We start from the raw sequence: 19,163 nt of genomic DNA, 5'->3' as shown, positions 1-19,163 counted from the left end.
CATGGCCTTCACTGTACATTAATCAGAAGTGTTTGCTATGCAAATCTTGTCATAGGAAGCAATTATGGTTGTTCCTAAACTGACCTCATGTTTATTTGTTACTTCAGCTTTTTACTCCCAAACCTTGTCTGATCTTTTCAAACACACACAATTTTTATGTTGCTTTTAAAAGGTACACAATCCAGTTATTTTTAATTATTCGTGCCTCGTATAAATAGAGAAGCTATGTAACTCTTTCAATCTGCAATGCAGTACTTAGTGAGTCTGAATAATATTCCAGTGACTGTTCATGCAAACTATTTTCACCCCAGGGTCTCTGTTAGGATGAAGAGGCCCCTCTAATAGCTTAAGGCCATGACACCTTGTTTGGTCTTACTCTGCAACATTAGCTGATAACTAATGGAGACTGTCAGCTACAGTACACTAAGCAGAAAAAAAAAAGGTATTTTTTATAGCAGAGTTGTTGAAAGTAAAAGATACCAAAAAATTCATTGCCAACCATTTATTTACATATTTTTTCAACTTTACCTGCCCTTGGCAAGTGCAACTCCTGTAGAGGGATTGTGTTCATCAAGAAAAATAGTCTGGAGGCATAAATCCACGGTCAATAATAGCAATAATGCTCTTTAACTGGCTAATATTATATTGCCATAGGAAGTCCTATTCTGTGACTTCTGGTTGAGCAACAGTGGCATCCAGTGGCCAGATAATTGTTTCCATGATTAAAGTGTTACGGGCAATTCAGGCAGACAATACTAAAGGCTTCAGATACAGTTAGCCTAAACAAAGGAATTTACTAGGAAAAAACAAATCGAATGCCTCTGTTTCCAGAGCAACCCTGGATCAAGTCTAGGTCATAAGATTTGGCTCTGATGACTAGTGAATACTGGCAATCTCTCCAACCCCTTAATAACGTCAATTTAGGATACCTGTTAACTGTACTGTGTATACTCATATTGAGTCCATTAACGATAACCTTGATATACTAGAAAATTTCCCCATGATGAATGAGACACCAATTCTATGAAGAATAGCCCACAAAATCAAAAGCTGTGAAACAAAGCTGATAACACGTTCAATGCTCATTTTGAACAAAAGTGTTCTAACTATCCTACATGTTAAATATGACCCCTCCTTGAGGCATGTTACTCACATTTGGGATCAGGTTGGTGTTGTGGTAGCATGACTGCATCCTGTATCTTTGCCCCAGAACTTTCACTTCCTGGCAAATGCAGTGAATCCTTGAAAACCAATGATACCTAATTCCAGGGGTTTGTTGAGGCTTAAATGTGATCAATAAAAAGCTTCCAGCCCAATTCTTGGCCCAGAGTAGGTACTAAATAATGAAGTGGCAAGGACAACAACTTCTGTACCCAGCTTCCTGCATTCAAATCCTGCCTTTGACACTTACAAGCTGTGTGACCCAGGGTAAATTGTTTCCACAGCTTGGGCCTCCGTTTCCCCATCTATAAATAGGAAATAATAATAGTGTCTGCCGGGCACCTGGGTGGCTCAGTCGTTAAGCGTCTGCCTTTGGCTCAGGTCATGATCCCAGGGTGCTGGGATCGAGGCCCGCATCCGGCTCCCTGCTCCGCGCTCCGCGGGAGGCCTGCTTCTCCCTCTCCCACTCCCCCTGCTTGTATTCCCTCTCTCGCTGTCTCTCTCTCTCTGTCAAAATAAATAAATAAAATCTTAAAAAAAAATAATAGTGTCTGCCTCCTAGAATCATAATGACTTTTAAATGAAATAGCACAATCAAATGTTTAGAAGAGTGCCTGGCATACAGAAAACACTCGATACATACTACCCTCTACTCAAGTTGCAGCCTTCACATTCAAAAGAAAGTTTACTAATCCTAACAGTAAGAAATGCTCTGTATTTTTCCCCTTGATTCTGATTATACTTAGTCCTAAATGGTTCCCCGTCTGTGATACCTGTATGATTAATGACATATATTTTTTAAGTGGGCAAACCATGAGAAGAAGTAATGCAACCTGATCAAAGCAAATCAGTAGCATCTAAGCCAAACCTTAAGAAGCAGGAGGATTCTGCCTGATTCAGGGAAAAGTAGGTGAGGTGCAAAAAACAGCAGCAGCTTGGGAAGAGAGGTGGAAGTATACAAAATGTATCTTGGTGAGAGTGAGAGAAAGAGAGAGAGAGATTCATAAATTTAAGAGGTAATTGGACCAATACTTATTTTATCAAAATGCTTTTCATACACAGCCTTGTTAAGACACACCTGAGTACCACCTTCATTTCCCACTTTTTTTTTTTTTTACCTTATTTGATATAGGATCACAGCTATTTAGAATTGATAGGAACTTATGATATCATTTACACCACTCCTGTTCCTTTACTGCTACCTGCAGACACTTTTTTTGGGGGGGGTGGATATGGGGGGAGAATGATAAAATATATTGAAGATTTTCACATGTAGATACACTGGGGAAGTTTCTTTGGAGTTTTAGCTGCTTACTTCCACCTGCATGAGGCTTTAGGTGGTCTCAACTCTTATCATCCTCCTTTCCTCCTCCTCTAGCCTTAGGACAGATTAATTCCCACTTCTCTCCATGATACTTCAATGAAATAAACATTAGAAAAAAATAACTTTTAGAATAATTATTAAAAATGTTCCCATAGCATGCCAGGTTGTCATATAGTCAAGGTTATTATTTGATTCTAATCTATGCAATTATTTTTCAATAAAAATAATTGATTATTTTTGAAAGACCGAAGTATACTATCAAAATCCAAACAAGGCTGAGCAAGAGACATGTTTGGCTGTAATACAAGATTCTAACTGAGGATCTCAGTGGAACTGGGAGAACACTCATTCATAGAATAAAGTGTAAGTTCTGACCAAGTAGAGAATGGTCCAAGAGCTGGAAATAGACCAGTGGACCAAGGCACAAGGTAAAAAATGCCGAGCCAGTTCCAACAAGAATCATTGGCACCGTTGGATTCAGTCCAGAAAGCAGAAAGCAGCAATTAATTGTCTAAGCTATTCTGTTCAGAAATCAAACAAGGAAGCAATCTTAGTTATGTTCAGGAGGAATAGGCAGCAAGGTTTGATAGAACCTAAATCAAGGAAGGAGGGCTTCCCGGAAGGACCAAGAAGCCCTTTTTTCTCTCAAGATATACCACTCTGGAACGGTCCACTACTGGAAATGCCATTATTATTAAGACATTCCTTGTGTTATTCATTTCTCTATTTCTTATCTATTCAAAGTGAATAGCCTATAGAAATGAAAACATTAAATCAATAATTCCTTAGTATGACTTATTTCATCATATTTTTCAATGTATCAGTGAAGAGGAAGGACCTATGACATATAAAAGTAGGTGAGAGTTGATGAAAATAGAAGAAAAGGGAATTAGAGAACACTTCAGGTGAACACAATTTTTTTATTCAAAATTGGTCTTCAAAGCTATCAAACTAAGCACATAACCAGGCAATTGCCTGAGAATATGCTACACTATTGGCCAACGTTTTTTCTTCTTAAAGACTAGACTCCATTTTTCTTACAGAAGTTCTCTTACAAGTACAGAAATATGCAGAGGTTTATTCAGTGCCAAATACACATTGCTAATGCCATCACCATCGAGCAGAATGAGAAAGTGCAGTAATCACTGGTACCATCGTGTTTACAACCGAAGAATTCTGTTATTTTGTCCATGTCACCTGGGGAGCACACAGCCACCAACAGTGGCTACTTTTCACCTAAAACAGAATAGCATTATAGAAACCTTCTAAAATTTATGGCATCTTCTTAATATTTCTTGCAACTTCACTTTCAGGAAGTAATCTAAGCTTAAAGCATATTCTAACAGGCTAAAAGCAAGAAAGTCAAATTAGAAATCTACTCTATGGCTACTAGGTTTTCAAAAACACTGCACAAATCATTCAGGATGAGGGTGCTGCTTCTCTGGCCTTTCATGTACAATGGAACCCTATGCCAGGCCACAAAGAAGTAAGTGATCGCTAAATAAACAGGCACTTCCCTTGTAGTCTCTCTTGAAGGGAAAGTGGTTGTTATTAAGTATGCACTATATTGAATAGGGCAATTCAATTGGAGAGAGCTTTATGATAAAACATTTTTTTTTAAAGTTTCTTGACTATTTAGAAATAGAACATATTTTCAAGAGTGTCTTGAAAACAGGTTGTGTGGGAGCTGTCAGCCTGCTTCGGTCTATTAAAGCAACTGTGATTCAGCATTCTTGGAAGAAAAACTGGGATGTAAAATTCCTCAATAAATATTTTCAAAACATGAGAAATACAGGAACGAATTCTGCTGTCTTTTTTTGTGAAAGAGCTGGGGGAGAGAGACTATGCTTAAAATTATGAGTCTGGATGTTCCTTTTCTGTTCTATTCCAAACAGTGCAGCAAAAGGCCTTAATGTATGATTTGTTTCCCTGCACTCTGCAGATACAGGGGAGGATCTACAATAGATACAGTGTTGACATCAGTTTTATTTTTAGGATTTAAGAGCTGATGTCAGAACAAGTAGCAGACCACATGAAGCAACAAGTGTGAAGTCAGCTTGTTCTCATAGTACCTATTGTCACTTTGTTTACAAAACAATGGGATGCTTATTTCAGGAACAAGAGTGTGTGCTTGTTGTGTATGTGTGCTTGTGTGTTTGTTATTTTATTAGTGTAGAAAAGATTTCCAACATATTAGAAGAGTTTCTTAGCTAAGAATGAATTTATATATATATATATAAAATATATGTATATCTTATATATATGTGAGTGTTGTGCTATCTGTGGCTGAAACATTGTTATTTAGGACTCTTTTATGCTGCCAAATTATCAATCACTTAAAAAATAACAAATAATGGGGCGGATGGCTCTTATATGAAGGTAGATACCTCAAAAGATTAGTGTTGTAAACCAATTGTCTTTGACAGTATCTCTTTGGGGAGGATACTTTTGAGGACAACTGTGAAAGCTAACACTATTAAGAGAAGAAGAGAAATGCTGATTTAATGATCACGGTGTGGTATTTGCCACTGAAGACGTTCTCTTCAGCCCAGGGATGGTGAGTTATATTCTGAAGATGGTACAACCTAATTAAAGGGGTCTGGGATTTAAGACAGTGTCTTGATATAACTGACAATTCCTGTCAAGGAATTGCCTGGTTTTTGAACTTGACTTTCAATATCAGACAAACATATTACTGTGTGTGTCACCCACCCACACACACACACAGAATATGGGCAGTTTGGGCAAAGGTTGATCCTAAGAATTATAAGGCTAGTAAACTTATTTGGACATAAATTGGACACTTCATAATCACTCTCCAGATTATCATCTCTTTCTGAAATGAAGAAACCAAAATTAGTTGTGCTTCAGTAACTTGTCAGAGATGGCAGAGCTAGTAAGGGTTGACTTGAACCCAAGTCTTTAAATAAGAAGACCTGTGATCTTTCTAGTATTTCAGAGGCCTGTGTTCTTCTGTCCTCTGCTTAATTTCGTGGATCTTTACAGACATTTTCCACTCTCGGGCTCTTAGAGGAGTCCCCAAGTAGCAAAACCAGAATTTCGGTGAAGGAGAAATTGATTTTTACCTGCCAAATTCAACTATAAAAGATTTAGGGACTCTTGTATACAGACACACAACATAGGCATCAAGAGACAGCTGGGATTGTTTAAGCAATCCTAAATACATCCTTTAAGAAGTGAGTTGCTTGATATGGGGAAAACTTGTACTATATATATAGTACAAGTGTATATACATATATATATGCCTATATATATATACACACACTAACAAGTGTGTGTGTGAGTAGAAAATATTGTCAAAATATAGTTTGCCCTGGTCCATACCCCAGTCTGAATGGACTTGATACTTAATTTTTCAGACTTTACAGTGCAAGGCCCAAACAAGTGCTTTGGATATTAAGACATCACCTGTACCAACAGAATCTCTCTACTCATTTAATTCAATAAATATCACAGGATTTTAATGAAACCATACCACCATAATTTTGTGACAGAGGTACTTATAATTCATTGTTACTACTGATCGATGATCTAGGCATCTGCTATGCCAGGTATTTTATTAAACTGCCCCATAGGACACACATAATAGGGTTAATATCTGGAGCATGGCACAATTATGTATCACTATGATTTCCAATGGATTACTATTTATGACACGTAAATGTTCTATAATGCCTGATTAACTCAGTTGGTTACTGTAAGGTTTTCATAAAATTGAGATGACTATTCTGCCAAATAAAAATTATGGAAGGCTTTTATACAACAAGTACCACAATTATGAAGATCAGTCCACTTATTTTCTCATAAAGGACACATTTGCTCATAGCCAAACATCTCCCCTGCCCCCCCCCCCCAAAAAGAGGCTGGTCCTAAGAAGAAAGACACAAAAGCTGATTTACTAAATGTTATCTCCATCCTGATGTGTAATCAGGGACAAAGAAGAGATTTGGGGAAAAACTTTAGGTGTCAACTCCAAGAAAATTACTTTCTTTTAGAACATGTAAATATGTTCATTGTTTAATTCTTGGTTGACAACATGGTAAGATAAATTTGTAATGTTGGCATTGTTTCAGTATTTAAAACACTTAAGACGGAAATGACTTTTGCATCAGTAAACACTTTAACAGCTCTTCTCAGTAGCCTATCAGAAAAGGAAACAGACATATGAACTTTCTTACATTCTAGGTGCTTCTGGCTTTCTGCACAGTAGCTATCCAGATACAGCCAAAAGGCTCCCAAAACTGGTATGTAATGAATCTAGAGAAGTAGAATAGGGAGGAAGATTGCTCATTCAGCAAGCGCACACCCAGACAAATGGTTGCTTGACCTTAAGCTTTGCACAATGTGAATTATAAATTCTGTCTTCATTTGGGCTATTTCACAACTACAAGCCATCTAAGAGTGCCCAAAGAAAAGTCTTTGAAGTCTTCAAGCAACCACTCACTTCAATGAGAAACATATCAGTTATTCAAATTACTGAAATCTTCCCAGTTATCTTACTCTGTGCTTTTATACCTTACTTTACAAATCATAAGGGCTTCTTATCATTTAGAGCTACCATATCTTCAGCTCATTACTATCACAGGAAGAGTTCAAGTCTTGCCTGAAATTATACAAAGCTGGAAAATGATCTTCCCTGTTCTGCTAAAAGTGATCTTGCCAAACTGCTTCTCATACCTCTGCTCCAAAACTATCCCAATCCACAGCAAATGCCCTCAAACCAACCAACCAACCAATCAGCCCACCTAATATCCTCACACAAAATAAAGCTGTCTCAATTCACATTTTATCGCCCCCAACCAACCAACCAACCAACCAATCCACCCAAAGCTGCATACACAAACCAAAGCTCCCATGGCACACATCGAATGCCAACCAACTGACCAACCAACCAATCAACTGACCCAGTACACTATCCCACCCCCACCCCACCAAACAATTAAAATACTATCTGGAATGAACAAAACAAAGAACTAGATGACTCCCCAGGAATAGAAATGAGTCAAGAGAGTAGCATGACCAAAAGATTAGCTATTTTAAATTTAACATTAGAAAACCAACTGGAAAAAAAAAATGGTCATAAAATCTACATAGAAGCTTTTAAAACCTGTTATTTTCTTGATTTAGTTTAATTCTATCATACCACATTGTTAATATGACATTTACCTTAATTTCATATTAACTGGCTGGAAAGAAATCTGAAGTCTTCATTATATCTGATTTCTTATTCTCATGAGGCACTGTGAAGCTTTAAGATTTCCTGTGCATCAGTTTCCATGATCTATAAAATCCAGATGGGTTCAGAATGAATAAATTAACACTTATAATTTTTGTGTACTGCTTCAACAAAAGAAATATAATATAAAATGCAGAGATTACAAAGGAAAAACATAAGAAACATTTATATGTACTACTTGATAAGCTTAATTTCTAAAATGCTCCCTAATACTATTCTCAACAAATGTCTGAAGTAGACTTAAAGCAGAAAATGGCAATAACAGAAACTATTTGAATCTACACTCCTTCCCACTTAACCACCATATAAAAATCTAATGGTTCCTCAACTAACTCAATGAAGTAGGTCATCCTGTAGCAATCTAAAAATCTAACAAATTTGTGATTCAGAGCACAAGCCATATTCATTATTTCTAGTGGGTAATTTGTTAATGGTTACCCTCATTAAAATATGAAAAACAAGTGAAATAATAAAGGAAACATTTCCAAACTGAAGCACATTTAAAAAAATATCCATGCCACCATTTCATGTGTCCCCATATTATACAGGGTCAGTACTGCCAGAAGCTTGTACTGTATCTGTTTAAAATACAACATTTATGAGAAAAACCTCTGGGAATGGTCACTGAAATGCTTCCAATTTTCCAGACAAAAGCCAAGATGTATTTTTTTTAAATTCCACAATGGATGTTTACTTTGCTACCCATCAAACTGTTACCTTTTACTACTTTGCCTTTTGTAGCTTTTCTACTTTCCTTCTTTTATTTAAGAAGCAATCTACCTGTGTCATGTAAACGAATATCTAAACCTTGATGCACTCCCATGATGCTTCTAAACAGAATATGGAGGTATGATAATAGAATTACCCATAACAGGAACAAGACTCTGGTCATTTTCTTTTTCCTTTGAAACTGTTAACCTTGGATATTGAATCCCTCCATAATTTCTGATAGTTTTAGCTATGGGAATGGTGGCATATCAAGGAGAAATTTCATTTCATCATTTTGGCTTTAACACGTACACTATAAAACTGACAGCTTGGTGCACTGTAGCTGACAGTTCCCATTAACTGGAAGCTAATGTTGCAGAGTCAGTCCAAACACCGAGTCACGGCCTCTGGCTATAGGAAGGTCCCCTTCATACTAGGATTCTCACATCCCCCATGGGAAAGAAAAGCTATAAATATTTTCCACTAGTTTCTTCCTCAAAGCAATATAATGAATATTTACACACTGGGACCCTTCTCCTACCCTGAATCTTCTTGGAGAAACACCTCCACTGACACACTGCGTTGGTCTAAGCAGGTGACTCAAGCTGGCCCTCTTCCTCTTCGCAAACAGTAAGAATGTAGCAGGGTTTGATGTTCTGTTTTTTTGGAATCACTGGTAAAACGATAGATAAAAGGGTAGGAAACTTGTTTTGAACATTTTTGTAGAGTGTTTTTTTTTGTTTGTTCTTTATGAATTGGTGGAAAAATGAAGCAAGTATCAGGAAAAATCAGCTAAAGTATGAAAAAACAAAATGTTAGAAAGGAGAGGTGGCTTAAGGAATATTTTGAAGGAGATTTCAAAAGTAAAATAAACGCTAAATTGATTTGCTGAAAATGTACGCATGGGAGACTAATGAAAGAAAAAATAAATCCAATTTTTTTAATATACTTATGTTCATTTAGTAAGTTAGGTGCTGTGAGTCTGTATGCATATGTAGTGGGAGGGGAGAAAGAGGTAGAAAGTACAAAGAAACTGTCACTGTTTACAAAGTGCTCACATTCTAGTTGGGGAAACTCGAAAATCACATTTTTCCAGGAGAGGCCACAGAGCACACAGATTAAGAGCAGAAACAGAAGAGCCAGACTGCCTAGGGCCAGTGCTAGGGCCAGACTATCACTGCCACTCACCAGTTAGGCACCTTTGAGTAAGTTTATTCAAATTTTCTGTGTTTATTTCCTCCTTGACAAAATGGGATAATAATGGTACCCAGTTTAGTCTGAAAACTAAATGAGCTAATATTTGTAAAATGCTCAGAGTATGCAAATAGTGACATAATAGCCTATTTAACAATATTATTAAGGAACTATACGGGGAGACAATGATAAATAAAAGATAGCTCCCGTCCTTGTGGAGCTCACTGCCTACTCAGGAGGAGACAGATAAGTAATTTACAAGTTCCCAGAAACGTGGGTAATTACACAACTCAAGTTGCAAAGGCACAAGGTGCCCTGGGAATGTAAGAGAGATGTACCTACCTAAAATAAGCTGAAGGGGCTGAGAAGCAGCCAAAAAGGCTTCCCAGGGAAAGTAAAGCTTACTTAGGAGACTTGAAAGTTGAGTGTGAATTCCCAGACAACAATAGTTCTAGGGGACTGGTTTGAGCATTTAAAGCAGAGGGACCAGAATGTGGCACAGTCATATGTGAATAGTTGGCATATTTGAGTCTTAGAAGGCATTTTGGCATATATGGTTTGTAGAGTATACCAGACAGCAAAAAGATGGAAAGGCAGGCCAGCTCCAGGTTATAAAGGGCCTCGTGCAAAGTTCAGACTTGATCATGTAGGGTGAGGGTGAACTTAGTTTATAAGCACAGGGTGTTCTGGTACTATTTACATTTCAGAAAGATCACATGAGCAACAGAGTTGAGAATAAATGAGAGGAGAGTGACATTCCTGACCTAGATATCAGCTGGTTGTTATGATCATCAAGGGGAATGTATATTCAAGGGAAGGATTCAAAGAGGTTGAAGAGCATCTGTGGAAACTACTCCTTGGCTGGAGCAGGGTAAAGTTAAGGGAGGGGAAGAGTTGAATCTCCAGGTCTGGCTTGGGGGACTGGACTGATGAAATATCTTTCTCTAAGAGAATACAAGGGAAAACAACAATTCTACACAATTACAATGAGTTAGACTTTCATTTGACATTGATGTCCAGAATACATGTTTGGAATCAGAAAATTCTAGTCTTAGATTTGTGTCCAAGACTCAGGCCAGGCATCATCACCTCCAGGAATCCTCCTTGAAACCCCACATTGACTCGAACATTGGTTTTCTGTGCAGGATCCCCGGCACCATTACTGTATCATTTATTGCACTGTATTCTCATTTTATGTTTATATCAATAGCTCTGTATTTATTCATTTTCTTGCTTATTCATTTATCAGTCAATAAGTACTTTTTTAATTTTTTTATTGTTATGTTAATCACCATATATTTAAAATATATCCATGTTATACACCAGATAGATGCTTGGAATTCCCAGTGAACAGTACTATTCTGATCCTTGCCGTTCTGGAACATTCAGCCTAACAGGAAAACCAGATCCTCAGTAAATGCTTGTTAAATTGGATGATATAGATTTGGGGATCATTAGTAAAAGTGGTGTAGAAAGCTTGAACATGGGTAAAATCTTTCTAACAAGTGAAAGATAGAAAGAGACTTATGCTGAGAGAGGATGGGAAACCTCAATATTTAAAAGGCAAATGAACTCAGGAAGAGGAAATTATAAAGGAATGTAAAAAAATAAAAAAGGTAAATCTGCATCCCCCAGAAGAAACAACATAAAATTACTATTTTTTTAAAGAAAGGATAGTATGGTTATACTATTTTGTTTTATTTATTTATTTGACAGAGAGAGAGAGACGGCGAGAGAGGGAACACAAGCAGGGGGCGTGTGAAAGGGAGAAGCAGGCCTCCTGCCAAGCAGGGAGCCCAATGCGGGGCTCGATCCCAGGACCCTGAGATCATGATCCGAGCCAAAGGCAGTTGCTTAACTGACTGAGCCACCCAGGCGCCCCCAAAATTATTTTTAATCTAACAAAGCAGAGCTTCAATGAAGGAATAATTCAGTGTCAAATGTTGCAGACAGGCCAGTGAAGATGAGGCCTGAAGAGAACCAATGAGACTTGGTATCCGGCAGAATTTGGTCTCCATGACCTTCAACCTTCAGTGTTATTCTTGTAAATTTGTTAGATGACACAAGAGATATAAGTAAGGTTACCAACAAAATGATCTTATAAGAGATACTATCCTAGATTATCTGTGTGGGCCTAATCTAACCACATTACCTCTGAAAAGCAGAGATCTTTCTCCAGCAGATAGTGGAAAGGGTGACACCAATTCAGAGAAAAGGATTCCATATACTGTTGATAGATTGATGATGAAAGGGACATGCATCAAAAAACTGGGAACCTCAGTCCTACAACAAGGAACTGAGTTGTTCCAATAATCTAAATAAACTTGGTAATGGAATCTTCCCTAGCACTTCCAGACAAGAGCTCAGCGCTTCAGACTCCTTGATTTCAGCAGAAAACCCAGCTAAGCTATGCTGTGCCCAGACTTCTGAACCACAGAACTGTGAGATAATCAATTTGTATTGTTTTCAGTCACACTGCAGTAATTTGTTAGGACAACTGTTGGGGAAGCAGCTGTCAGAGGACCTACTGTCCCTCTCCAGGACTGTGCAATCAGCATTCTAAGCCTGGAACATTGCCCTATATGGAAGGTGGGTGTTGGAGCTGTGTATTGCTTGGCCCCAGATTCTTCTTCCTTATTAGGAGAACTCGTCTACTTGTTCTAGCTACATGGAGAACTTCCTTGTATTGCTTGTATGTGTGTGTGTATATGTGTGTGTATTATATGGCACCTGGCCAGCCCCACCAGTATATCTGCCCTCCCTCACCTTGTGCTGGCTATCAGGAGAGACCCACTGTCCATGGGAGACTGATGCATACTACAGAAGCTGATCGTGCTACATCTTTTCTTTCTGTGAGTAAAGCATTGTTCCAGCCTTTGTGTGTTGAGGCCTCCTTGATGACTCCAAACCCATAGAAGATGCAGTGGGCTGAGGTCTGTGAGCTGATCTTTGTGGTTCTCCATCTTCCCTGGGGATTGTTAGCTGGATCTTCCTGCTCTGCAACAGAAATAGAAAAACTAGCATACCCAGTGTGATGGCTAATTTTGTGTGCTAACTTGAGTGGGCTAACAGTTGCCCAAATAGCTGGTAAAACATTATTTCTGGGTGTGTCTATGAGGGTATCTTTGGAAGAGATTATCATTTGAGTCAGTTAATTGAGTAAAGATTTCCTTCACCAATGCAGGTGGGCATCATCTAATCTACTGAGGTCCAGAAGAGAACCAAAAGGTGAAGGAAAGCTGAATCCATTCTATCTGCTTGAGCTGAGACATTCACCTTCTCCTGCCATTGGACATCAATGTTCCTGGTTCTTGGGCCTTCAGAACTGGGCTGAATTGCTTTCTAATTTTCTAATTTTCTTTCTACCTTTCTAATTTTCTAGCTTGAGTCTGCAGATTATGGGACTTCTCTTTCCTCCATACTTGTGTGAGACAATTCCTATAATAAATCTCCTTATCCTCATCCAATTAGTTCTTTTTCTTTGGAGAACACTGACAAATACACCTGGCAACCATAAGTCAATAGAGGGTTGATACCGAGAACAACTTTAGTGGTATCCTGGAGCCGAGAAGCCACCTGGAGTTAGGAAAGGATGGGAGATGTGGATGTAGAGGAGCATTTCTTATTTATACTCCTACTGTGCTCCATGTAACCATGGATTTTTGTGAGACGATTTATGAAAGCAATTTGAATTTTATTCCTATCTCCACCAAATAAAACTTAATTCAATGAATTTAAAACTGTTTGTATATTTGATAAACGTTTCCCTAATCCCTGTTTGGGTAACTAACAAAGAAATGAATCAAATAGAAGAGGCCCAAAACCAACCTTCAACATCAAGATAAATTCAAAAATCTGCATTTACTGGATGTTTGCTAAATTTCAAAAGGTTTCAAAAGAGACCTCTTCTAAGTCCCTTCCCGAAACTCAAAATAAAAAAACACATGATTGAAATGACTCCTGATACTGCACTATGAAGCAGATCTCTTTTTACTTGAATTCCCACTCTTTCCTTTCTCAAAATTATATTTAAATAAATAGAAATTGTAGTGGCAATATTTATGGAAAACACATGAAATATATAATTAATTTCAATCTATGTTTCAAACTAAAACTTAACTCCAAAAGTTGGAAGAATGAGACCACTTTCTGAAACATGCTTTCACATGTTTACCACGTACACGTATATACGTGCATATATACGAATGTGTGTCTATTCAGTTATACAGATATGCATATATATAATTCTTTAATAAAATATGAAAACCATGTTGAGAAAATGTTTTTGATTTGTATTTAGAGGATTTGATATAATACCATTTTAATAGGCATTTATTGAATTCCTAATATGTATGAAGTTCTCTCTACTAAATTGGGGTGACATAAAAATAAATAAAAGATAATTCTTGCTCTCCAAAGTTCATATTTTAGATATTTAAATGGAAATCCAAACACATTTTGTTAGTATATGTATGGGAACATCAAATGGAATTAGTATAGTTAATCAGGTTCATCCTATGTTGAAGATGGCTCCAGAAAGAGTGAAATTGGTTTTCTACCTCTTTTCCATGCGGGATTGGGTCATGTATTTTGGTCTCACATAGTTCAACAGCTATTACAATAGTTGCTGCTGGGGCGCCTGGGTGGCGCAGTTGATTAAGCACCCCACTCTTGGTTTCAGGTCAAATCGTGAGATCGAGCCCCACACGGGCTCCATGCACAGTGTGGAGTCTGTTTGAGATTCTCTCTCCCTCTCCCCCTCCCACTTGTGCTGTCTCTCTCTCAAATAAATAAATAAATATTTAAAAAATAGTTCGTGCTATGGGTTTTCAACTGAATCCAACAAGTATACTATCAGCTAGGTGTTGCGTCAAGCCTAAAGTTTAAAAGTCTTGTCATAAGACAAGAGCTTGCCCTAAAGGAGCTGAGTCTCAAATATATACTTCACTACACACCACCTGCCAGTCTTACAAGCCAAGAACTATTTAGGCACTTGCCATTAAGTCTTTTTATATGTCTTCTTCTGTGTTTTGTTTTTCTCATATAATTTTATTCTAACTGATAATATACCCACATGGCATACAACTTCAAAGATTTTTGTCATCATTATATCAATTTGGTGTATAAAAAGGTCTTTAAAATGTGTTGTAATTTTTTTATAAAGGTGAATTCATGTTTATGTTTATATTATGCTTACTTCTAAACTTCAAAAACATAAAGGATAATTGGTAAGATGTCTTCAGACATGTGATATTATGATCTTAAAGTCTGGAACCTGGCACATTATTTACACTTACTCCATGTAATTTATGAAATATTTTTCTCATATGTGTGTTATGCAATTTAATCGAACTTCAAACAACTTATAATTTCCAGAAACAAATCTACTAAGGTGGTAGAAGCCATTAGATATTTTCATCCATACATAGAGCTTTAGAGAAATCACGTTTTACTTCAAAAGTTTTATTTGTTATACCCTATCATGGTGTTTTTCCTTATGACTATAAAAAAAAATGCCAAATTTAAAAAAAATGCCTTGCAATCTTAAAAAACAATTGAGGTTATTGCCTTGTGCCATACTTCATATACTTGGTAATTTAAATTATGGCAAAATTTTAAAACAAAGAGCTACAATTTTCTTCATTTTTAAATAGTACACAAAAGCTCCAACTTAATCTAAAACAGAAGGAAAGGTAAAATCCGTTTGGATGCTCTGACCTGGTAGACTGCTGAAAATGACTTTGTAAAGAAATTACTTTGGTTTAAGAATAACTCTCCCCCTCTTCTTTTTTTTTCTTCTTCAACAACGGAATCATTGTAATCTATGGAAATTATGTCTTTAGTTTTCAGCATATTGATATATTTTTGTCCTTAAAGTAAAGTAGCAAAAATAACATGGCTTTTAAAACAAACACATCAGTTTCTTAAACCAAAAATAATCTTGAGAAATACATTTGCCTTTACTTCTGGCTTTATATCCATTCAACTGACTTCTTTTTGTTTGTGTGCCTCTTCATTAAAAATCTAATCCGAAATGAAACATGTTTTGTAACATCAATAAGAATCCCTGCTGCCACTATTTTGTAAAACATGTAAATTTCTAGGCTTTCTTTTTTTTCTACTTCATCCACGACATAAAACAAATTAGTATTTCTCCACACAGAAAAGTACTATAGTCAATACTAAGCTTACTAATGTCCAGCTTGCATTTTTAGTGCACACTTCTTAAGTCAGAAGTAGTCCATTTTAACTAGAAGTCCATCATAATTACATACCACGTCTCTCCTATGTCTACCAAGAATAAAAATACCCCAACCTAGCCAACTCATTTGCATCGTAATCTAATTTTGAAATTGCTTTATCAGTGCAATAACACATTCAATAGAGCTTTTGTCTTATTGATGAAAAGGGAATCCACTTGGTTAGGGAGTACATAACATTTTTTAATTAAATTTGTGTTATTATTGTCTTTACATCCAAAGGGCCAGGTGATGGCAATGTTCCATAGAGGAAAATAATATTGCTATAATAACAACAATAGTCATGAAAATTTATTAACATTTTCACTGAGATATGATGATGTAATAATAAGTATGTAATCATTATTCAGGCACTTTGTAGTGTTAAAGTAATCAATAAGAATATTTGCTAAATAAAGGTATTTCTAGACATTGATGATACAGGGATGGGATAAATATGACTCCTGTAACCTAGTTTAAGAGGTAGAGCTCACTCTACATACAAAGATAAATAACAAGGTGGCCAGCTATGAGATGTCTGTGAGTCAAGTTATTGGGTAACTGTTTGAAGAAGCCTTAGAAAAGAAAGGGAAGGGGACGGAGATTCTAGGCAGGAAAGGATAGTTATAGAAATATACATGACATGTTAAAACAGTGGCAAGTTTGAATTTAAATAAATAAATAAATAAATAAATAAATAAATAAATAAATACAATGACAAGTGGACCAGAGAATGGTGTAGACAATTCAAATTGGAGGCCAATGGGAGCTGAACCTGGAAAGGTGACCTGAGCCGGACTGTGGAGTATTTTGAACGTCCAGCCAAGGAGGGAGGACTATATTGTCTAGGAATTTGGATATGACTAAATGACAATTTCAGTGGGAATTTAAAGGGACTGAAGAGGCTAAGGTCATTTTCTAGGAAGAATTTGTAGGATTTAATGACTGAAGGAGAGAATAATAGAATAGAGTTAAGGATGACACAAAGCTTTAAATATAGGTGACTAGAAAAATGAAGACATCAATTCTCTGTAAATAATTCTTAAGGGGACACCTGGGTGGCTCAGTTGGTTAAGCGACTGCCTTCGGCTCAGGTCGTGACCCTGGAGTCCCGGGATCGAGTCCCACATCGGGCTCCCCCCTCAGCAGGGAGTCTGCTTCTCCCTCTGACCCTCTTCCCTCTCATGCTCTCTATCTCTCATTCTCTCTCTCTCAAATAAATAAAAAAATCTTTGAAACAATAATAATTCTTAAGAATATTTTCTCCAAGGTAGAGCAAGGAGAATTTTCCAATAGGAAAGTCTGAAAATTCAGTGAAAAAAAAAGTCACTCAAGTTATACAAATGTTTATGTGAAAATCACAACTGTTAATTTATCAATATTGACAATGACAGGACTCAAGATCATAGCGACAGTGTATATGAATTGTGTCTCTGAGCATGCATTTATTTAGCGTTCTTGTAATTAAGTCTAGAATTTCTACATGTAATGTTAAACATGTGCACTTATATTGAATTTTATATAATGCATAAAAGTATTTATAAGAATTCTATGCATTTCTGAGAGTTTACCTAATCATATCATTTTAACTACTTTTGAGTACTTAATCATGTTTGAAAGTTTAAAAAAATAGAAACCACTGAACCATAATTAAAAATTTTAAGAAACTTACAAGGAATGTTTATTAAACATTAAAAGAGAAATAAAATAACTCTAGGACCGTGGTCAAGAAGAACAGAGAATACTAAAGAAAGGGAAGAACAAATTGAGATTTAAAGAGTGAGATACCCTAAGATCAATCAAATAGCAATACCAGATGTGAACAATCAGCAAGCTCTAACAAATGTGAAAGGGCAGAGCTCAGGAAATAAGTGTTAAACCCATGAGCACTGCAAGATAAGGTATCAGAAACAAGAGTTAAACACATTGAATAAAGGCAATCTGATTTAAATAATAACAATCAATAAGATGTTACAGAATAACATGTTACGGGAAATGTAACTAGTTAAGCTTTAACAGGCTATCCAACCCTGATTTTAAAAAAGCAACTTTGCTTTTAGTATAATTTAAAAGATTGCACAAGAAAAAACACCATGAGATAAAGAAGAGTTTCATTTAAAATATGGTCAGATAATTTGGTACTCTTCATTTTTTGTGAAGAACCAGTCTATTACAATTAAAAGCTCTTTGCATTGGATTTTGTCAAGACCCAAGTTTATTCTGGATTTAGGTACAACATACATGAAGTATTCTCCACATACTGCTTCAATACAGAAGAACCCTGTGCTGTTCTAAAGATCCCCAAAGTGAATAATAAACCCACATAACACCATGAAATAATTTAGGCACTGGTTGTTAGTGGGAGTAAAATGTACACAAAATGAGTAGACATCCTCCATCTAGGAGATAGATGACTGGCAGCTCAGACAAATTCCAAAGCAGGTAAGTCTGGCCTTTTTTAGCTTTATTTGACTCAATATTTCTGGTTTCTGATCACAAAGTGCCTACTCAAGTATCTGGTATGAAGAAGGTACCTAGGAGATGTTTAGTAAGTTAAATTAATGTATATGTGAATCGGAGATGTGCCCAAGAAGTGCAGATAGTCATAATCTTAAAAGCTTAAAAAAAAAAAGTTTCAGAAATACTTACTTTTGCATTTGTAGAGAGCACATTTTCCTGAAGGCGCTGGCAATTTGCCAAGCTCTTGTTGGGTTCATATGAAAGTAACAAACTCTGTCACCCTTTCTCTTTTCTGACATATCTGAACTCATAAAGCTATTATAAGTTAGCTTCACAATTTTATTTTAATTCACACATCTTCAGGACAGCTAATTTTTCTTACATCAACTGCTCCTGAGTTCTTGTCTTAAGTCTCCATGACTAAAGGCTATCTTCTACTTTATTTACTTATTTTTTTTTTTCTTAAACCTCACCTTTCTGGAAAGCCAGCAACTCTAACACAGGGAGTTGAAAACTCAATCTCAGTCATCTTCCTTTTGTCCCTGAACTTTTTAAATGGGATGGACAAAATTATCTTTTATACTCTTCATTTCACTGCACATTCATTACCCTTCAGGTTTTAATTACAGAAAAGAAAAGGGAATGTTGGAGGCCCCTCTGGAGCCCCAGAAATCGAAAGTATTTCAATAAGCATGTATGTGTGTGTAATAGCAAGAGGCAGACATCATCCTGGTTCACAATATACAACATGCATTATAGACATATTTGTGAAACTAGAAAACTTGCCATCAAGGACTGTCATACATTCCATAGAATGTCA

The sequence above is a fragment of the Eumetopias jubatus genome, unplaced genomic scaffold, assembly GCF_037043125.1.
Source record: "Eumetopias jubatus isolate StellerSeaLion01/CBP00866 unplaced genomic scaffold, mEumJub1_p1.0 scaffold_3, whole genome shotgun sequence".
Lineage (NCBI taxonomy): Eukaryota > Metazoa > Chordata > Mammalia > Carnivora > Otariidae > Eumetopias > Eumetopias jubatus.
The sequence above is the reverse complement of the archived record's forward strand: the minus strand, read 5'-3'. Positions refer to the sequence as shown.